The sequence below is a fragment of the Zingiber officinale genome, chromosome 3A (genome assembly GCF_018446385.1).
Source record: "Zingiber officinale cultivar Zhangliang chromosome 3A, Zo_v1.1, whole genome shotgun sequence".
NCBI lineage: Eukaryota > Viridiplantae > Streptophyta > Magnoliopsida > Zingiberales > Zingiberaceae > Zingiber > Zingiber officinale.
The window spans coordinates 118527406-118550972 of record NC_055990.1 but is presented as its reverse complement, the minus strand read 5'-3'; the positions used below and the strand labels follow the sequence as shown (position 1 = coordinate 118550972).

Here is a 23567-nt window from a genome sequence, read left to right as displayed (position 1 = left end):
AGACCTAGGGAGCTTAGAACCTAAACCAAATATGCTCATTATGTTCTTAATGATTTATGATGTGAAATTGGTTTAGGGTTCACATGCTTTTATGTTGTTTATAACCTAGAACTAGACATGGTAACTTTCGGCCATAACAAGACCAAGAACCTAGGGAGCTTAGAACCTAAACCAAATATGCTCATTATGTTCTTAATGATTTATGATATGAAATTGATTTAGGGTTCACATTGTTGGGATCTTAGATGGCTAGAGGGGGGTGAATAGCCTCTTTGAAAACTTAAACACAATCTTTCTCAAAGAAAAACTTGTTAGCACAGCACAGCGGAAGTAGAAAACTAAAACGAAAGAAAACAAACACACACAGCAGACACAAGGATATACGTGGTTCGGGGATAACTTGTCCCTACTCCTCGGCGTGTCCGTAAGGAGGATGACTCCTTGATCTTTCGGTAGATCACACCCCGGACAAGATCCGGCTAAAGATGTCTCCTTCTCGGTGGAGCAACCTCTCAACAAAGTCTCAGTTGATTATAGATTTAAGCACAAGACTTACAGTGGCTAAAAAGAATAATCAGATGAGCTTACAGCCACGCAGAGAAGAGAACATAGCAGAGAGCGCACAACAACCTTCTCAGCAAAAAGCTCAAGCTTCACCAACTTGCTTTCTCGAAGGCTTGATCACAAAAGACAGAGAGTTCAGAATACTCTTCTGAACTCCTCTTCTTCCTTCTTATGTCTCTCTTCTTTACTGGCTCGAATCACCGACGCCTGCAGAATCGCTGCTGCCAACTCGGCGTAGCCAATCACCTCTCCTCCTCTTCTGGTTCTCTGAACCCATGCCAATGGAAATCACTGGCGTCTCTGGATACGAACCAATAGGTAGAGGTCAAACTGAGCAGCCCAATCGCAATCAGATTTCGCCAGTGAACGTTGATGCCTCAAATGCATCTGTTGCAGCAAATTACAGTGAAAAGAGTACTTGTCTCCTTCTCTTAATGAAGCTTAATTTGAATCCAAACATGAGAATGTGACCTGCAACCTGCAAGCTAGAAAGACTCACAGCAGATGGTTAAAAACAGATAGGTGAAAACAAATACGGCAATCAGGAAAAGTGCATGCAAAGCAAACACTACCGTGGGTCGGTCTGCAGACCGATCCACGCTTTCTGGATCATCGCTGATCGGTCTGCGGACCGATCAGGAACTAATCTGATCGGTCCCCAGACCGATCAGATGTCGCTCTTTTCGAATGTGCGCAGCTTCTGATCGGTCTGCGGACCGATCAGGCACTAATCTGATCGGTCCGAGACCGATCGATGCCGCCATCCAAGTGCTTACGGCCTCGATCGGTCTCTGGGCCGATCGGTAAAATCACTGATGAGCTCGATCGATTTACGATCGGTGCGGGCGATCGATGTCGCTCGTAGCCATCGATCGATTCTCGATCGGTCGGCACCGATCGGTGTCAAGTTTCCGGATCGGTCGGACCGATCGGTGTCAGTTTCCTGGATCGGTGCCGACCGATCCAGCTTCTTGACTCAGTCCGGGTCGAGCCCTCTCTGACCTAGTCCGGAGAAACGAGCTCCCTAGCTCTCTCCGACTTCATCTGGTCCTAGAGAACGAGCTACCGAGCCCTCTCTGACTTCGCATGCCAAGCTTCCTTCTTGGACTTTTCAACACCAGATGTCCGATCACCCTTGATCCATCTGGATTTTCCCTTGCCTGGCTTCACTCACCAGGAACTTGCACCTAGCTTCACTCACTAGGGTTTTCACCTGGCTTTACTCACCAGGATTTCCAATCTGCCTGGCTTCACTCACCAGGACTTTCCAACTGCCTAACATCCTAGTTAGGACTTTCTCAATCAGGTCAACCAAGTCAACCTAGATTAGTAATCAATCTGAGTTAAATATCTGATACAAACTTAAATCAGTGTCAACAGCAAAACAACATCCAGGTCAGACTGTATCAACACACATGATTTTATGTTGTTTATAACCTAGGGCTAGGCTTGGAACTTTCGGCCACTACATGGAATTAGGGTTAGAGACTCAATTATGTTTTTACTATGTGTCTCACATGCTACGATATGAATGAAGAGATGCTAGTTAAGGTTTTCCATGCATGATTATGTTTCCTATGATGCATTATATGCACATTTATGTATGCTTATGAACCATGCATGATAATGACTCTCATGATGTGTTTTGTGCTCAAGTATGCATGTTCTATGATATGACAAGTAATATATTCATTTATGTATGCTTATGAACCATGCATGATAATGACTCTTATGATGTGATTTATGCTCAAGTATGCATGCTTTATGATATGACAAGTAATATGCTCATTTATGTATGCTTATGAATCATGCATTATGATGACTCTTATGATGTGCTATATGCTCAAGTATGCATGCTTTATGACATGATAAGTAAATGCCTAAGAGTTGTTTCCCTATTAAGTGGGACTAAGAGCACTCTTTATGACATGACAAGTAAAGACCTAAGAGTTTCTTCCCTATTAGTTGGGACTAAGAGCACTCTTCATGATATGATAAGTGACTATGACATGTTATTTTACTTTGTATGGCTTGTACCAAGGGTGGGCTCCATAAGCGCCCCTAGGCCGACGGACTATGAACGGGTCTAGTAAAAAGGGATGGACTCCTTAGTACGCCCCTAGGTCGACGGTCGTAGTACGAACCTAGTTCCCTAGTAGGTTCGGGGCTAGCTACCCTGTCCTATGGATTGCGCGCATTTATGTATGTATGTGGTACAAGCCAGGCCCTCATGATGATATTATGTTCAAGTATTATTTGATATGTTTTAAGACATCTTGCACATGACATAACACATGTTTTAAAAGACATCTTGCATGATATAATAAGTTATGATATGATATACTCTTATGATTTATATGACATGATGCTCTTTTATTTATGATATGATATATCATGATGTTCTTTATGATATGATATGCTCTTATGATTTATATGACATGATGCTCTTTTATTTATGATATGATATATCATGATATTTCTTTATGATATGATATGCTCTTATGATTTATATGACATGATGCTCTTTTATTTATGATATGATATATCATGATGTTTCTTTATGATATAATATGCTCTTATGATTTATATGACATTATGCTCTTATGATTTATGATATGATATAGCATGATGTTCTTTATGAGATGATATGTTATGATGCTATGTTTACATGATATGATGTTTAGATGATTATGTCTCCATTACTATATGATTATGTGATTATGCTATGAAATACGTTTTTTGTGAGTAGGAAAGGATCTTACTAAGCTTGTGTGCTTATAGCTTACTTTCCTTGTACCGCAGATAAAGGCAAAGAATGGATAAACTAGGGGAGCCGCAGGAGAGGCAAGAGATGTGTGTGGTGGTGGCTCGGCTAAGAAAAAGAAAAAAAACCTGCTTATGTTATTTTATGTTGACATGAACTAAGTTTATTTATGTTAATGTTTCGCATGATTTCATGATACTTATTCATGTTTATGATAGAATATGACATCGTGACCTCGTTCATTAAAAGAATATAAAAAAAAATATGTACTTCCGCTGTTTTATATTAAAAAGAAGTTTTAATATGCATGTATGTTTTCCCCTTGCAAGTAAGTAACCCCGCCCTACTAGCAGGAGGGGCGGGCTTTACAATGCATTGCCTTGGAATTTGCTAGATACTCTTCTTTTTGCCTTTTGGTCCATCTTATTATGTCAATTGTCTCATTGCGTTCATCCTTTGGTTCTTCAAAACCACTTCTCATGATTAGCATAATGTCAAAATCGATATTGAAAAATACCTCCATTTTCTTCTTCCATCATGAGAAATCCCCTTCGAATTCCGGTGGATGAATGTTTGAGCCGACCATTTTGATGAAGTGCTCTTCTCGGTGATTAGTCCGTTGAAGGGCGTCCTCTCTCTGATACCACTTGTGAGGGATCGGTGGCCGGCTTCAAGGGGGGTTGGATAGCTAGGCCACCCCCAACTTCACTTTCTTCTCTACAAAAGATTAGTGCACATGTGGAAATACAACTAACTAATGAAAACAATAAAGAAAGAATACCAAATTGCTAACAAGCTCGATGTAACGTGGTTCGGAGATTGCTTGCTCCTACTCCACAGTGTGTCCTTGAGGTGGACCAACCCTTGATCCTTCGGTGGATCAATCCCTGGCAATCTCCGGCTAGAGCTTTCTCCTTCTCGGTAGAGCAAACCTCTCACAAAGGATCTCTTCCTCTTTACAATGATGAACTTAGGTTTAGGAGGAAGAGAGTAGGCTTGGAAGCTTTGGGCAATGACAAGGAGTTATTCAACAAGCATGAGTAACCTCCTTCAAGCCCCAAAGCTTCTCTTAAATACGAGGAGAGAGTTGATCATCATATCAACTCATCTCGGCACCAGTCGACTGGCAAAACCATCAGTCGACTGGTGCTAGCGTTGGAGGTAGCCAATGACTACTTTGTATCACCAACGGTCTGCCAATGGTCATTTACCAGTCGACTGTATGTTTTATCAGTCGACTGATCGCTGTCGAATGAGCGAACAGAATGCTTCTGTTTGCTGTCAGTCGACTGCTAAAAGTTGCAACCGACTAGACTACACCTTGTTACACACTCACACTCATCCTCTCCGGAGTCACCCTTGAAGTCTTCTTCCTCGGCCTTTATCCCTCAGATGCACCCGAGCCCGCGACTCCTCTCCGTGTCATCCTTTACGTTGCCTTGAAGTCTACTTCCCTCGGCTCCACTCCTTTGCTCCTTGTCCGGCGGTCCCTCAGATGCCTTCCACACCATCCTTCACCGACTCAAGGATCCGAGTCCTAGGATGAGCTTCCCAAGCTTAATTGCACCAAGCTCTTCATGTGTATTTCACCAAGTCCTGCAAGACTCAAACACACATATCAAACACATATGAAAGTCTAACTTAAACTCTTTGACACACACATAAAAACTATGATAGTACCGATCAAACTTGGGTCGATTGCACTACCACTTGATTGATTAAATATGCATGCTTAGGTTTAGGTTTCTTTTTCTGCTTAATTTAGAATGATTAGTTAAAAAGGTTTAACAAACCCTAATAACATAGCATCAGAATGGATTGTGATGATAGTACGCCAAGAAAATTTTGTTGAAGGCATGTCTAAGTTGAATCATATGTATTCTACCTAGTGCAGTAGACCTAATGGATCAGGTCGAAGCTACCCAGAACAAACATGAGCTAGTTTGACCAAAATCTAGTATGGACTATTTTCGAAAGTATTCAGAAAGTGGTCCACTGTTAATACAATAAGGTCATATGTCTCGCCACTAATTGAAAACTTATCCTTAGGCAACTTGCTTAATTAACACAAAGCTAAGTTTGAATCTAACATGAGTTGAACAACCTTTTCAAAATTCTTAAAAATTTAAACCAAATTAAAACTTAATTTAAATTTAGTTGAATTAATTATAACTAAACTAATTTAAAACAAAAATAAAAAAAACAATTAAAATTTTAAATTGTTTTAAACTTAAAAATTTTAAAACTTAAAAAAATTCAAAATTAAAAATAAAACTTAATTATTTTAAAATTAAACTCAGTTAATTAAAAGTTAAATTAATTTTAACTACACTAATTTAAAAGTAAAATCAAGAATTAAACTTAACTAAAACTTAAAACTTAAAACTTAAATTTAAATTATTTTAGAATTAATTAAAAATTAATTTAAAACTTAAAACTTAAAAGTAAATAATCTAAAATTAAAATTAAAATTAAATTAACACCTGATTATCTTAAAACTAAACTCAAACTTAATTAAATTTAAAACTAAATTATTAACTAAAACATAAATAAATTAAAATTAAAACTCAATTAAAATTAATACTCAACAAAAACTTTATCAAAATCAATTAAAAACTTAAAACTTAATTTAATACTTAAACTTAACAAAAAAACAAAAAAAAAAAAAAAACCTTGTTTGGTCACCAAAAACATAAGTTACCGAATCAACCTATCATTAATTTTTTTGGTCGACTGAACACCCGGTTCAATCGACCTATAACTTAAGTTCTTCCTCAGCGAATACACAAAAATTGGCCTATCGTCAATTTATCGATCGACCGATTCTCTTTTTCAATCGACCGAAAATCATCCACCTTCTTCCGATTGGTCAATAATTCGACATTTTTAAGGAATCAGTCGAATGATCCCATTATCGGTCAACCGATCGTACTCTATATAATCAAGACTCGGGCAGAATATTTGTCTCATCCAATCTTTTCTTCACCTTCATCTCTCTCGTCGCCCATAGCCTTCCTCGAATTCGGATCATGCCTCAGTATGATATAAAAATCTCTATTTTTCATTTATGCTAAGTTTATTTATACTTTTTATTTTTTATTGAAGTGAAAAACTTCATAAAATTCCACAAAAAGAGGCTAGCTCCTCTAATCTTATTTAGGACCTTAGGTTTTCCACAGAGGACCTATATCAATCTTTTAGTAACAAAACTTTTTTAGTTGTAGGAACTTGGTGCCTTGATCTTCACTTCTATCAAACCTACTATCTTGATATAATAGATATCATGCAGCATTACTCCTTAGTCAAATTCTCTATAAATATGCATACAATCCCACACTTTGTATTGAATTCTATCATAATTTGTGTGAGATTGATGCTCATCATTTTAAGACTAGAGTTACATTGAGGGATATCTTGTTTGATCTTAACATATTTTCTCATTTCCTATGCATGCACTCTTCGCTGCACCGGATTTTTCCATATCCCTCTTACCCTGACACTTTACCTGATTCATTTTCTCATTTAACTCTTAATATCATGTATGTCAACTTCTTCTAAGGTCCTCGACCAAGGAACATGTCATCAGTTTCACTTAGTCCAAAAGATAACACACTCCACAAAATGGTTGTCTCATACATTCATCCTCTTTCATCAGAGATCAAGTAGTCTTATGACTAATACATCTCTTACTGATGTATGCACTTAAGCATAAACTCGATTTGAATTTTTGTTATTGGGTCTTTAAGTCCATCATCTACTACTTTGGATATAGTACTTTGTTTAAGGTACATATGATTCATTGTCACACCCTTACCGCTTTCATAACTTCATTAGGGGTGGGGGTTGATGTGTGTAGATTGTATACACTTGTTTAGCATGTTTTGACGCACATTCACATGTTTTACGCATGCTCTATCTATGCATTTTCATACTCCTTGCTTTACTTTTAACATATTTACTCTTCTTTGTTAGGAGATCTGCTCGTGTGTATTTTCTGTCAACAGGAGTCAAATTTGGAGAAGAATTGATGTTCGTGGCCAACTCTACAAGCAAGTGAAGGAAGACAACATCAGCTATGTGAGCTACACGACCATGCCAAGGGAAATTGACCTTGGTCGTGTGGAGCAAACAGTCCGTGCAACATTGGCATAGGAGAAGCATGACATGGCTGTGTGGATTCACATGGCCATGTCATCCCTGAAGCAATTCCAGAACACGGTCGTGTAGATCTACACGGCTGTGCAACCTTTCCAAACCCAAAGCACTGCAGGTCGTGTGTGCCACAAGGTCGTATGACACTTCCAGAGATAAGGATTGACTAAGCTGTGTGGATCTGCACGGCTGTGTAAGCTAGCTAGAGACAAAGCATGGCACTACCATGTGAGAGTCACACGACGGTCACACGGTCGTGTGAGAGTCAAACGACCGTGTGACTCTGGCCGAGCAGGAAGTAGGCAAGGCCGTGTGAGATTCACATGGTCGTGCCACGGGTCGTGTGGCACCCAAACCCCCTGCTCTATGTAAGGGTTTCTCCTCCTTTGAAAGAGGGGAGGCTCTCCCTTTGGGGAGATCCAATCTTGAAGATTTCCTTCAATTTTGGGCATTGATCCTGCGATTTCAAGGGGTTTCCATCCAAGATTCGACTCCGGTAGCACGGATTGGTTCCGAAGATCACTCATCGTCTTTAGATAAGCATTTCTTCTTTATCTTCTTTATTGAGATTGAAATGTTTACGATCATCTTATCTTCGGTTCTTTTCTCTTGTTTCATGGAGTAGATCTCCTTGTTCTAGGATGGAGGGAGTATTTGGGATGTGAATTGATGTATGAATTCAAGGATTTGCCAACTTCTTGTTTCAATGATGTTGTTATGTTTTGTATCAATCCAATCTTGTGTGGATTGTTGTGTTTGGATCTAATTATCATTCTTGATTGAATGTTTGTAATTCTTGTGGATCTTGTAGAGGAATTCCTTAGATTGTATGACCGAGGGGCATCGCAGCAGGGATGCCCCGTTAACGGACATTTAGGGGATTACCTTGAAGGATGATGCAAGAATCTACAAAGAAGGGGGATAGATGAATGTGATGTACCCTATGTCTTGATGTGAATTGATTAGTGATGAGTTTCTATGTTGTATGACCGAGGGGCATCGTGACAAGGCTGTCCCATTAACGGACTTCATAGGGATCATTTCTATTTAGTTTCTTAAGGTATAGATTAATGCCCCTAGCCGGTGTTTTCTGCAGAAGATAACCGACAACTTCTTGCAAACGCATGACAATTGAGGATAGGGTTGGTTGACCATATTACATTGATGAATATCACAAAGAAACCAAATCTCTTAAAACCTCCATAAGACCTAGTTTCCTACATTACCTTTCTATTTCTATTTTCTAGTTTTGTCTTAGTTCATGTAAGTCTTGTTTGGTTGTTTAGCTAATTTGCTTTGAGACATCTTTAGTGATTATAACCAGTCCCTGTGGATACGATATCTTTTTATATTACTGATGACGTAACCGTATACTTGCGGTGACGTAACAAGTTTTTTGGTGCCATTGCCAGGGATTGTGTCTATAACATTAGAGATTATCATTTGAGTTAGACTAAATTTTTCTTTATTTTTCTTACATCTAACTAGTAACTAGTTTTCTAATTCTGTTCTTTAATTCTTCTTTGCATTCTTTTATTCTTTTTGTTTGTGAATCATATTCTTTTTGTTCTTTATTCTTTTCTTTGTAAATTAAATTTTGCAATCTTGTTCTTGTGTATGCGAAGATCTAACTTTACAGGAGATTTATTCCCTCTTGATTCTGAAATTGATAGAACCTTTCATAGAAGAAAAACCTCGCAAAGACAACAAAAAGAACAAGAACACTTAAACATTGCAAACAAACCACTTAAAAGATTATGCAGCACCATATGCTAGAGGACTTCGTTCAAGTATTATTAGACCATCTATTGAAACCAATAATTTTGAGATAAAGCCTACAATAATCACTATGGTGCAACAAAATCAATTTGGTGGAGGACTGCATGAAGATCCAAATCAACACTTAGAAGTTTTCTATGAAATATGCGATACCATGAAGATGAATGATGTTCCTTCAGAAGAATTTAGATTATTATTGTTTGGGTTTTTTTTACAAGATAGAGCTAAATAATGGTTGAATTCTTTAGCTCCAAATAGCATTACCACTTGGGAGCAATGTGAGCAGAAATTCTTAGACAAGTTCTATCCTCCAAACAAGACAGCTCATATGAGAAATCTTTTTGCAAGCTTTAGACAGTCAGACTCAGAATCCTTATTTGAAGCATGGGATAGATACAATAATATGCTCAGACAATGCCCACATCACGGATTAGAGAAGTGGTTAGTGTTGCACACATTTTATAACGACATCAACTGTCATACTAAGGTGCCCCTAGATTCAGCTGCTGGAGGGGCACTTATGAATAAGAGTTTAGATGAGGTCGAAGATATCATTAAAAGTGTAGCACAGAATCATCATCAATGGGCAATTGAAAGAAGTGGAGGTTATTCTTATTCAAACCCAACAAAGGCATCAGAGAAATTTGATGTAGATGCAATCACTATGATGTCTGCAATACTAGATGCTCTTACAAAGAAGCTAGAAAATATGGGAACAAGCACTAGTACAATCAATGCCATTGTATGTTGTTGTGAAACATGTGGGAGTTCTGATCATGCCCAAGACTCATGTCCTCTAGGAGCTATCTCAGCACAAATCAATCACTTAGAACAATGTGATGCTATCATGAGCTATAATCAAAGACAGAACAATCCATATTCAAACACATACAACCCTGGGTGGAAGAATCATCGTAATTTTTCCTATAGGAACAATCAAGAACAAGGACCATCTATGGGGGCAAGGCCAACTTTCCAGCCTGGGCAACAAAATTTTCAACAACAACTACCTTCTCAAGGCTATCAATTTTCTAAAATTGAGAAAATGCTTGAGGAAATTATTTCCAGTCAAAATGAAATGAAGCAAGATATCTTGAAGTTAACTCAGAGAATCGATAATTCTGACAAGCATCAAAAGATTTTAGATAGTCAAATTGCCTAGTTAACTTCATCATCCTCAAGAGCACCGGGATAATTTCCTGGAAAACTTGATGTTAATCCAATGGAGCACTGCAATCGAATTGAACTTAGAAGCGGACGGACCTTGGGGGATCCTCAAGTGACTGCTCCAAAAGGGATGATGTAAAATATCAAAAAAGGGTGAATAACCATAAGGGAATTTTCTTGAATTTTAGAAATTTTCTGGGAATTTTTCGAAGCTTGTATGACGAGTTTAAGGAGATCAAATATTGGGCCCTGGGAAAGCTTGTTTAGGCTGCCCCATTTAAATGAGGAAATGTTTGATTTTCTTTTTCTTTTTATTTTATTTTTATTTTTATTTCTTTTTTCGCTATTTTTTCTTCTCCTCTCACGTTGTCTGCTCCTTTCCTAACCAGCGCTGCACACGACAGTTTCCTCTTTCTCTCCTCCCGCGTGCATAAAATGTTGGCCAAGAGAAGTCGACACTTCTCTTCTTCTATCGCTCCTCACCCAATTCCCTTTCTCTTCCCGATCTAGCCGCGCCTTCTCCTCCTCTTTTTCACATCGCCCTTGGGTCGCCACAACCGACAGCGGCATCGCCAGCCGAGCCCTAAATCGGGGGAGATCTGGAACGCACCGGCACTCCTCTTCGACGCCGAGCTTCTGCTCTTCCTCTCCTCCACTGTGTCTCTACTGACCTTGGTGGCGCTATCTCCCCAGAGAGTCGTGCCCTAGCCACCGTCGTCGCACGGAGCAGCGCCGCACCGTGCCCTAGTTTCCACTGCCGCAACCGCCTAGCTTCATCCTCACTACCGCCAGTGATATCGTACCCTAGGTCTACCTCTCATTGTCGCACCTCCTCTCACCCGAACTCTCCTATACTCTTGACGCTACCCCTTTGCCGTGAGCAGCCAGCGCCAACCCTTTCCTCTACCCTTGATCACCGCCCACCACTAGTTGCCATCTCTCTACCCTAACGTCGGCCAGCCAAACCCTAGTTGTCCTCAACGTTGATCGCCACAGAGAGACCGCCGACAGCAACCTTTCTTTCTGTCCTACCTCAGGTAACCTTTCTTCCTCTCATGCCCTAGTTCCTGGTGCTTGCTGTTCTAAAGATTTATAATTGTCTGTGTTGCTGTCACAGAAGCTACAGGATTCCAGCAACTCCGTTGTGTTCCGACAGTAACTTCATTGTAATTTTGGCCACCAGATTTTGGCGATGAATTTTTGCGGCTGTGAAGCGTAGGCTAGGATATCAATTTGGGTGAGTTTGTTTAGATAGGTTTGATTCTTTATATAGTTGGTTGTTCATGTGTAGTTAGAATTTGTTTAATTCAAGGATTTTAAATATAAAGGAAGGATAAGATTATTAAATAGGGTTGGAGATTTTATTTAGCTATATAGCTAAATATATTATGTTTGATATCACAGAACTTTGATTCGAGACGGTGTCTGGACGAGGGATCTATTTCGGATATGATCCTCTTATTGGAGGAGGGTACCTTGACTTATCTATTTTGATATGTCATGTTGATATGCTTAGTAATATTTAACAAGTAGTAATATTTATATTCATTTTTGCATCGGTATGTCATTATCTATTACCTGAGCATGCTGCATTTATTTCCTGCTATTGCATTCATGTTCCTTTGATTATATATGACCTTAAGGTAATGACATACCATGTCTTATATATGTTCAGAACCTAAGTTTTAATACCATGTCTAACCTGTGTACCTAGACCATTGATTTGATCCATTTGTCCTATGGTACACATTTTGTAGAGATAGATAGGATCAGGATATTTCCATCCTTAGTGTCATGCATCATCTCGCATGATTACATGTTGTGCGATTGTTGGCTCCATTATTATTGAGCACACGCCAGTTACATGGATCTGCACACATAACCACTCATGGGTTAGTGGTTTTTATCAGGCAGAGTGTGTTGTAGCAGGTTGCTCTATCAAGAGCTCCGCTGGTCCACTCATGGGTAGTGTGACGCAGCATGGTAGCAAGACAGGGATCCCTCCTCTGGATTGGCTCAGGGAGATGAGAGCATTAACCTCCCCCACTTATGATTTGGGGTAAGGAGGATAGGTGTACTCCGACAGCATCACGTCCACTCGGTCACTCAGGAGCAGTGATGGCAGAGTGCATGGTTATCACAACCCTATCCACTCGGTCCCGCCATCATGTGTGAGACGGCTAACTGCAGTAGGGGTGACTAGGACATGTCATTGGCATCATACGCATTGATGCATTTACTGCTTATGTCTACTACACTTATATGCTGCATATTTGGTGGATGCATATGTTTGACATGCATACAGGATTTATGATACTCTCGGTCTGATGACCTTGTTATCCTTATACCAGCTCCTAGTTAGTACAGATACTCCTGTTCCTTACAGTTTGGCATTTTTCATATGATATGTATATCCAGGAGACTATATGCATATTTATTATTAGTTGTTATTTCTTACTATACATGTCAGTAGTTACCTACTGAGGAGTTGACTCACCCCGTTGATATTACTATTTCAGGTTGAGGCTGTCCAGAGGATTTCCAGTCGCTAGTCCCCCTGTAGATCGCAAGGATGTTTGTTTGATCTTTTGGGTTTTCTTATTATACTATCCAGACTATGTTTTAGACTTGTTCTGGTTTTTCTTTATGAATATTGTATGATTTTTCCTTTATTTGTCGATGGGGTTTTATTTGGATATGTTCTGCTACATGCCTGCCTAGACGGTAGAAGAGGTGAGTTGATTTTATTTACGTCGTTGTGATTTGAGTTTTATGGGTGTAGTTGAGTAGGAATAAGATTTGAGTTTTATGGGTGTAGTTGAGTAGGAATAAGATTTGAGTTTTATGAGTGTAGTGGAGTAGGATATTTGGGATGATTTTTCTTATCGTTGCTTTAGTTTGGTTTGTTTACTATTATACTATGTGATTGTCACTTTTATTTTATTGTATGTTTCCGTCCGTGTTAGCCGTGTATGGATATGTTGTAGAAAGTTTCAGATTGTCATCCGTACAGGGGAGATGCTGCCGAAATTTCTTCTGGCAGGGACTATCTGGGGCGTGACAGATGAAAACTGAAGAAGAACTCTCTCCTCAAGCACTTAAACCTATTCAGATTCAAGATGAAGAGGAGAGTACCAATAAGGTTAAAGAGACTCTTCCACTTAACCCACAAAATCAAGTAGTCCTTTTCCCTCAAAGATTAGTTATGTTAAAAAAAGATGAAGAGTTTGGCAGATTTTTGGAAAAAGTTAAGGAGATTTATGTTGAAGTTCCTTTAATTGATGCAATCTTACAAATGTCAAAGTTTGCCAAATTCCTGAAAGACATCATGTCAAATAAAAGAAGAAGAGGAGACATTGAGACCATTGCTCTAATCGAGGAATGTAGTGCTTTGTTTGAAAAGAATACTTCCCCAAAGCTTAAAGATCTAGGGAGCTTTTATATTCCTTGCAATATAAGAGCTGAATTTATAGAAAAAGCTTTTTATGATTTAGGGGCGAGTGTTAGCCTCATTCCATATTTAATTTGTAATAAATTAGATCTCAAAAACTTTAAACTCACTACCATGGCACTACAATTAGCTGACCATTCTTATAGGTATCCTATGGGTATTATAAAGGATGTGCCAGTAGAAGTTGGTAGGATCATAATTCCCACAGATTTTGTGGTACTCGACATGGTTGAAGACCCGAAGATTCCGATCATATTAGGAAGATCATTCCTTGCTACAGCTGGAGCAATAATTGATATCAAAAACCATAAGATTTCATTGGTAATTGGTAAGGAAAGGTTGGAATATGATTTATCAAATTCTTCTAACCATGTCTCTTCTCTTTTAGTAAGTGTTTGCAACGGGGCGGACGCTTACGAGCCAAAGGATTGGAATTTCCATCCTCGCGAGAGGTCGCCGGACGAGGTACATGATCTGGCAAGTGATGTTGGGGGAAGGCCTCCCAATAAAAATGAAAAATACATCTACCCTCCGAGGGCAAGAAAACGAAAAGAAAACGGGGATCAGTCGAGTTAAAGACATTAAACAAACGCTTCATGGGAGGCAACCCAAGGGTTTCTTTGGTTAGTTTCAATTTAAGTTTTCTTTTCATCAGTTAGTGCTTTTATTTCATTGTTGTTGTTTGTTTTCAGGTTGTATTTTATGTAACGACCCAATTTTCCTCATTAGGAGTTTTAAAAGTTCTTAAAAATATTTAGAAATATTTTAGAAAAGAATTCTAGAGATTTTTAGAAATTTTTAGAGTATTTTTATGCAATTTTTGGAGTTCGTTTGGTATTTTTACCAAGAGGAAGAAGTAATAAAAAGAAAATAATAATATATGTTGAAGCCGAGTTTTGAACCCAAGATCACGGACCTTGAACCCAAGCAAAACCCGGCTAACCAACTGGGCTAGCAAGTGTTATTTAATCAAATAAAGGGAGAATTTTATTTAAGTAGTAGAAGTTAATAACAAGAAATAATAGGGAGAAAAATGGTTACAGTCGGGATTCGAACCCGCGACTCCAACCATGAGCCAAGCCGTGGCTGACCAAGTGCTCCAGCCGTCGGTTCTGCTTAGAAAAGGTAGGAGATTTATTTAAAGCAGTTAACAGAATATTAAGGTTATAAGAAGAGAACTTAGGGCTTGATTATTTCCCCGTGACCTAATTTTCTCTCCTCTCCCTCACGAACGGCGTCGGCGCCGATTCTGCCAAGCGAAGGAAAACGAAGCCCTAGCTTCGTCTCCGGCGGCCGGTCGAAGGGGATTTCCGCGAGCTCTTCTCGGATTTGAGCTCCTCGCGTCAAGAAGGACCCGTGAACACGAAGAGAGACCACGATTTCAAGAGACCCGAAAGCCCTAGAAGCCTCCTTCTCGGTTGTAAGTCCAAGAAACCCAAGGTAAGTGCTCTCACCTGCAGTAGAAGTAGTTCCGGACCTTTGCTCTTCTTGATTTTCGAAGTATGTTTGTTAGGAGGATGGTTTGTGCTTGCTGCCGAGAGTTTTGATGTATTCTTGAGTTATGTTCTTAAATTCGTTATGCATGTATTGGGACAGATTTTGGAGGTTTTCGATTGCTGCACTTATTGCTCATGATATGATGCTTGCTTCTTGTTGTTGTATTTGTATTTGTGGCTTATGGATTATGTTGTAAAGAATTGTGGATTGTTAGGGAATTAGTTTTCTTCTTGGCTTTGGAATTATTACAGCTTGGTATAGATTCAATTACTGTGGTTTGGCCACTGAATTGCTATGAACATGGATTCTTACTAGTTGCTATTAGATGATTTAGGATTGTTGTAGATTTCAGGTTCTGCCGTGATTCTTAGAGAGGGACAAGAAGTTGTAAGGATTAAGTATATTGATGTTCAGAATTAGGAATAAGTTGTAAATCAATTTTCATTGATGTGGAGGTTTATTGTTAGTGGATTGTTATGTAATTCTTAGTAGTGCAGATTTGTGTTAAAGAATTTAGGATGCTAGAAGGTTTCTGTTGCTTCGTAAATGTATGGGCTGTGAACAAGTTACATAATTGAACTATGCGTTAAGTATGAACAAGTTTAGTTGTGGAAGGATTCAGTTGGATCTTTAGTAGCATTTCAGATTTAGATTTCCGTGTTATGCTGCCATGAATCTCAATTTTAGATTTTTCCTTGCTGTAATAGAAAAGGTCAAGCCTGTTTTCCAGAAGGTACTGATTTAAGTAAAGGGACTTTTCATATATTAGATAAAGCAAAATGGATAAGATTCAGTGAAGAAATTGTGGTTGATCAGGACAGAGGTGAGTCTCACAGATGGAGGTACAATTTTTATAAGAAGCCCAAATTTCTATCATGTTTTTGGTTACAGACAGGGCTTCCCATTAGGCCAGCTAAAGATAACTTAGAGAAATTGTTATTTCCAGAGGGGATCCAGGAGACAAAAGAAGACTATGAGATTTACATGTTGATCAATGTAGATTCTATAAAGTATTAATAAGCAGAATTTTAGTAGCATAGTATGCAGATCTTAGATAAGCTTACTATGCAGATTTTGATTAAGCTTGTATGCAGAATTTCGATTGAGTTAGTATGCAGATTTTGTTAAGCTTAGTATGCAGATTTTAGATAAGCTTAGTATGCAGATTTTAGATAAGCTTAATATGCAGATTTTAGTTAAGCTTAATATGCATATTTATGTTTAAACTTGTATGCAGATTTTGTTTAAGCATTGCAGTGTTAGAATTTGGTTAAACATTTCAGTTTTGTAAGAAGCATTCTTTTATAAGAAAAGTATAAGAAAGATAAAGAAAAGAAAGAAAAAGCTGAGGCCTTAAGTAGATCCCAAAGTCAAGACTTTAGGGATTTTGGCACACAAGGTGTCTATTAAAATGCCAAGGCATTTAAAGAAGAAGTAATTAAGATTATAAGTATTTTACTTTTAAGAAGAGGCTAGTACCCGACTTCCGAGGTTGTCGTTAAACAAATTCAGGTGTCCAATTCCGAGATCTTGGCCCTGGTAGACCAAGGTCTGCTATTTTAGGATTGGTGGCTCGCTACCCCAACCTATTAGGGAACGCGCATAAGATGGTACTATGCCTGGGTCCAAGAAGAAGTTGATTATTATTTTGAAGTATTATAAGTATAAGTTTTTGAACAGGTAAAACGAGTTTTACATAAACATAAAGTATTAAAGATTAAGTTAGAACAAATGAAATAAGTTTCATATGGTTCTAAAAATCAGTAAGTTTAGTTCTTTATTCTACCATGTTTATCTAGTGGATGAGTAGTTTTCATGTTTACCTATTAGATGAGTAGCATGATTAGCTATTAGAATTGCATGAGTAGATTCCTTAGCTTTTCTTCGCTATTAGTTTGACATGAGCAGTTATGTTTATGCTTTATTTCTTTTTAAAGCATATAGTTTCTAGTTCTTTTCGTATACATGCACATTCGTGATTTTGTGAGTTAGATAGCGCTTACTAAGCAAATTTTGCTTATAGATTGCACTTCCTCTTACTGCAGATAAAGGAAAAGAAAAGATTTAGCAAGGAAGGCGACAAGGTGGCGCGGATGGTGTGTGATGCCAGGATTTTGGAAGCCTTGGGACTTAGTTTAAGAATTTATTAAGATTGTCATTTATTAAGAATGTATTAGATGAGTCATTTAGTCTTCCGCTGTTAGTTAATTGTATGTTTTTATTTTGTTTCCGCTATTCATTACTTGCATGATTTGATTTCATTAAACTGCGTGGTGATGTTATTCCTTTTGTGTGTTTGATATGTGTTCCAGCCGCCTGTGGCTGTGTATATTATATTATGTATGTTAGTTTAAGGTCACCGGTACAGGGGAGACTCTGTCGAAATTTTTCGGTAGGGTTTCCATGTGATTTTTAATCATACCGGTTAAGTAGAGTTAGTAGTTAAGTAACGGTCATCCTTAGAGAGTAGTAGTAGTAAGAAGGGTGGTCGTTACATTTTGCTTCCATGAGCTGGTCGTGATTACTTCATGGGCATGGAAGCATTGGAGAAGTCGAAAATGGAGAAAATCATATAAGTTAAGCTAAACAGAGCTCAACCGTGTACCAAATACGACCGTGTTAAGTCTACAGAAGAGGAGTACACGGTCGTGTACCATACACGAGCCGTGTGAACTTACCCGAGGAGGAGTCATGCTCGGTCATGTACCAGACATGAACGTGTGAAGATTCCAGTGAAGAAAGTTGCATTGCCCATGTCCTATACACGGTCGTGTAAGAATTCCTGAGAAGAAGAAGGACTCGGCCGTGTCTCAGACACGACCGCGTAAGGCTAAATCAAGAAGGAAAAGAATCTGGCTATGCATCACACACGACCATGCAAAAGAAGCCGAGTGGGAGCCTGCATTGCCCGTGCCATTTGGCACGGTCATGTGGACATACTCGAGAAGGAAGCACCTTGGGCCGTGCGGAGCAACCCTACCTTGGCCGTGTCTATAAGACATGATCGTGTCTGGGCCGTGTCGGGTACACACCCTCCTCTCTCAACGCTATCTAATCATCAACCTATCTTCTTCAAACTCCCAGATCTAGATCTCTATCCTATTTTTTCTCCACAAACTATCTTAGATCTAGATCTAAATAGTAATTTTCTTCTCCTATCTTCAATATTTAATTACCTCCATTCCTAATATCTCATTTATCAAGATTCATTCTCTTGAGATCTCACTTCTCAAATCACAAAGCCTTTCCCTGCTTTAAACTTCATATCATGTCTAATCTTTTGAAGAAACTTCATAAAGGAAGCGGTAGATCAAGCGGAGGATGGGAGCCAACAAAGGAAAAAGGAAAGGAAAAGGTCACAAAGGGCAAAGGAAAGAGGATTTCACGTGACGAAGGTAACGACAATGAATTCAATATTGTTTTTAGAGATGAAGATCATAAATCTAGATTTGATATTCATGTTAATAGAAAGATTGTGTGTACGCGTTGTATGGACCCAACTATTTTGAATATTCTAGGAATTAGAGATGATGTAGATTGGATGATTGGGTCTCTTGATTGGAATGATATCATGTACACACATCTACTTACATATCCTCGTATCATACTAGAGTTTTTAAGTTCACTAGATGTTCACTTTGCTAATGAAGATGATTACATTGGAAAAATAACTTTTAGATTAATGAATCAAGAATTTCAGTGGACATTTAGTGACTTCAATAATTGTTTTTGGATTGTCCACCGGTAGCTCTCAAAGGTTTTGTTGGTCCCTTTGAAGGCCGGCAAGAGGGGAGGGGTGAATTGCCCTACAAAAAATAAACCAAAAACCTTTCTCGGATATTCAACTAATTTAAAAGAACTTGTAATTAAAAAAGCAGAGACTAAATAAACAGAAATCAGACACAGAGGATTTACTTGGTTTGCAATCAGGGGATTGCTAATCCAAGGAATGTAAGCGCACTATCTAACGATCTCCTTTGGGCGGAGTAGCCTCTTTACAGTGTTGAGAGCACAGACAGAAAAGTAGAAATGAAAGACTTGATTACAAGTTGTTGTTCTCAATGAATTGATTAGCTTCTGGACCAAGGCTATATTTATAGCCTTGGTCGGGGCACCTGGAAGGGTTCCGAGCGCCCTGGGAGGGGATAAATTTTATCCCCTAATGTTCAGATTGAGTCAAACCTCGATCCTAGTCAAAATCCACTTCCGAGCGCCCGGAAGGGTTCCGAACGCCCCAGGCTGCTCCGGGCACCCCGAGCCTTAAAGTCAACAGATGTTGACTTTTTTGTCTCCAGTTTAGCTCGTCTCGGTCCAGGTCTTGTTCGCTCCGACTTCGCTAGCTTGCGTGATCTCGGCCATCCGGAATAGGGCTCACTCGAACCCAAGTTCTCGCCTTTTCCTCGAGCAGCCTTCCTTCCCGGTTTCTCATCCCTCGAACGTCGTGCACGTTCTTCTCGTCCACCGGTGTACTCTTCCGCGGTCACCTCGTCCCTCGAACGCACTGAGCCCATCGGCTCTCTCCCCGTGTCGTCCTTCTCGCTAGCCGCGTCTTCTGCTCGACTTCCTGTGTTCCTAAGCTCCTGCACACTTAGACACAAGGGTTAGACAGCGCATGACCTAACTTAACTTGTTTGATCACATCAAAATACCTTGGGATTCCAACAATCTCCCCCTTTTTGATGTGAGCAACCCAAGTTAAGTTAGGGTAAACAAATGCCATAAAAATAGTTAATTTGCAAGTAATTTGCAAATAAGTCTAAAGATTTTTCAATTAAAAAAAAATATACCTCCCCCTAGACTTAACATTCTTCTCCCCCTTTGATCACATAAAAAATGGGGTTCCTTTTAACAAGTCTAAGGTAAAAAATTTCTTCCAAAAAAAATTTAAGTTAAATATTTTTCAAAAAAAACAATTTCTAAGGCAATATAAAAAAAATCATAAGAGAAATTTCTAAGGCAATTTTCATAAAAAAAAAATTAAGGCAATTTTTATAAAAAAATTCTAAGGTAATAAAAAATTTCTAAGTTAAAAATTTATAAATCAATTTTAAATACTTTCTAACACAAATTGAATAACTCTTTTAAAGCATTAAGTAAATTAAATTAATACTTTTTCAGTTAATCAATTAAACTTTTTATTTCGATACTTGGCTTCCAGGTCATGGCGAGGCACTAGGTCTTCTTGGTTATTGGAGTAACAACTACTTCCTTAGACAAAGCCTCATAAATAAATAGTTGTTTAATTTCCTTGCTGAAAATGCTAAGTCTAATTTTAATTTTAAATTAAATAGGTTTTTGGAACCCAATAGAGGTTCCTTCCTACAGGGTTAATTAAATATTTTCTAGGTACATAGGACTTTGATATTTTTCTAATTTGATTTTGGTGAAATCTGTAATACCAATTTAAACCTTTATAATTTCTAAAAGTAGAAATATTTGAACCATTAGACTTTTTTAATCTTTCTATTTCTTCTTTTAGTTTTTCATTTTCAATTTTCAATTTATCAAAATCCTCTATAAGATATGATTTTGCCAAAATTCTTTTTGTTTCTAAAATTTCATTTTCTAATTTAATATTTTTATTTTCTAATTTATACATGGATTTTGCCATTGCCTTAATACCAAAGTAAAGTTGATCAGGGGGTAAGAGGCATACCTCACTTACCATATCAGACTTGAAGCATGAATCTCCCCCTGCTTCGCTGCATTCATCTGAGGTCGCTCCCTCTTCATTGATGCTGGGTTCTGATGTACTTTGCCCTTCATAGCTTGCCATCAGTGCTATCCCAGCATATTCTTGAATCTCGGACTCAGATGATGAAGTGTCGTCCCAAGTGGCTTTTAGGTTCATGTGTTTCTTGGGTGTCTTCATTTTGTCCTTCTTTAGTTATGGGCAATCCTCTCTTAAGTGTCCTTCCTTTTGACACTGGTAGCAACGTACTTTTCTTCTATTTCTTGGATTCTTTTTATTCCGCATTTCTTTAAATTTATTAGATCTAAAAAACTTTTTAAAGTTTCTTACCATATATGATTCTTAGTCTTCTTCGGAGTCTGACTCGGGTTCATCCTTCTTGGTTGCGTTCAGCGCCATTATCTGACTTGAGTCTTTTGTTGTAGCTGCACACCTAGTTTCATGTAACTCAAGAGTAGAAAACAACTCTTTTAAAGTACTTACCTCCGGGTCTTTTGAAATATAGTAGGCGTCGACGATTGATGTCCACTCCGGAGTTCAAGGAAATGCATTGAGTGTGTAGCGTATGGTGTCCCAGTTTATTACCATTTCACCGAGGTTCTCGAGACTAGTAATTAATTCTTTTACCTTCGCATGTAGACCGGCTACCTTCTCACCATTTTCCAGACGAATGTTCATCAGTTTGTTCCGAAGGATGTCTCTTCTAGCGAGCTTCCCTTCGGACGTGCCTTCGTGGAGTTCCAGGAACTTCTCCTAGAGTTCTTTGGTAGATGAATAGCTTCCGATGCGGTTGACCTCTTGAGGTGGCAACACGCTCAGCAGGTGATATTCCGCACGGCTGTTCGCTACAGACTCATTCTGCTCCTTCTTTGTCCAATGACTCTCTTCTTTTTCTTCTCCATCTTGATTCATCGGAGCTACAAAACCATACTTCATAATAAACTGAATTTCAAAATCAGTTCTTAGGAATACCTCCATACGTCGCTTCCAGTCTGCGAAGTCCCCCTCGAATTTTGGTGGAACGATGCTTGGTCCGGCCATCTTGCTGCTTCGATCGACGATTAGTCCTCCTAAAGTGCCTTGCTCTGATACCACTTGTTGGTCCCTTTGAAGGCCAGCAAGAGGGGAGGGTGAATTGCCCTACAAAAAATAAACCAAATACCTTTCTCGGATATTCAACTAATTTAAAAGAACTTGTAATTAAAAAAGCAGAGACTAAATAAATAAAAATTAGACACAGAGGATTTACTTGGTTTGCAATCAGGGGATTGCTAATCCAAGGAAAGTAAGCTCACTATCTAACGATCTCTTTTGGGGGAAGTAGCCTCTTTACAGTGTTGAGAGCACAGCCAAAAAAGTAGAAATGAAAGAATTGATTACAAGTTATTGTTCTCAATGAATTGATTAGCTTCTGGACCAAGGCTATATTTATAGCCTTGGTCGGGGCGCCTGGAAGGTTCCGGGCGCCCTGGGGGGATAAATTTTATCGTCCAATGTTCAGATCGAGTCAAACCTTGATCCTGGTCAAAATCCACTTTCGGGCGCCCGGAATGGTTCCGGGCGCCCCGAGCCTTAAAGTCAACAGATGTTGACTTTTTCGTTTCCGGTTCAGCTCGTCTCGGTCCGGGTCTTGTTCGCTCCGGCTCCACTAGCTTGGGTGATCTCGGCCATCCGGAATAGGGCTCACCCGAACCCAAGTTCCGGCCTTTTCCTTGAGCAGCCTTCCTTCCCGGTTTCTCGTCCCTCGAATGCCGCACACGTTCTTCTCGTCCACCGGTGTACTCTTCTGCGGTCACCTCATCCCTTGGACGCACCGAGCCCGTCGACTCTCTCCCCGTGTCATCCTTCTCACTAGCCGCGCCTTCCGCTCGACTTCATGTGTTCCTAAGCTCCTGTACACTTAGACACAAGGGTTAGACAACGCATGACCTACCTTAACTTGTTTGATCACATCAAAACACCTTGGGGTTCCAACAGGTTTGACTCAAGATTCAATTGGAATCATTTTTGGAATTCAATTACTAGTTTGGATCAATCTTATGAGCCCTTTAGAGCTAAAGCTTCCCATATGTAAAATCCCATTTTTAGGTACTTACATCGAGTTATGAATAAAACTATTTTTGGTAGAGGGGAAAGCAATGGAGTTGTTAGAAAAGTGGAGTTTTATGCTTTGTGGGATATGTTACATAAGGTTGATTTTGATTCCGATTTACATTTTTTACAAACCTTGGTGAGAGCCGGGAAGGCATCCTCAGGATTGATTATTTTTGGTGGTTTGATTACTCAAGTAGCTATAAATTTGGGCTATGATATAGATGAACTAGAGATCATTCATGGCAATAATATGATTGATATTGATGCATGTCTTGCTATGAAAATGTTTTACCGGGATGAGAATGACTTTGTCCTAGGAGGGATGGTTTTCCACTACCCCTTCCTTATCCCGAGCGGACTTCTGTTCACAACCCTGCTAATTGGGTAATCACTGATGTAGATCCTGA

General features: G+C 39.0%; 1 non-coding gene across 1 annotated transcript; it reads right to left on the bottom strand.

Annotated features, from left to right (window-relative positions):
• Positions 1-9584: 9584 nt before the first annotated feature.
• Positions 9585-9691, bottom strand: LOC122054384. Its single transcript, XR_006132704.1, has one exon. It is a non-coding gene; the product is annotated as a small nucleolar RNA R71 (small nucleolar RNA).
• Between the last annotated feature and the right edge of the window lie 13876 nt (positions 9692-23567).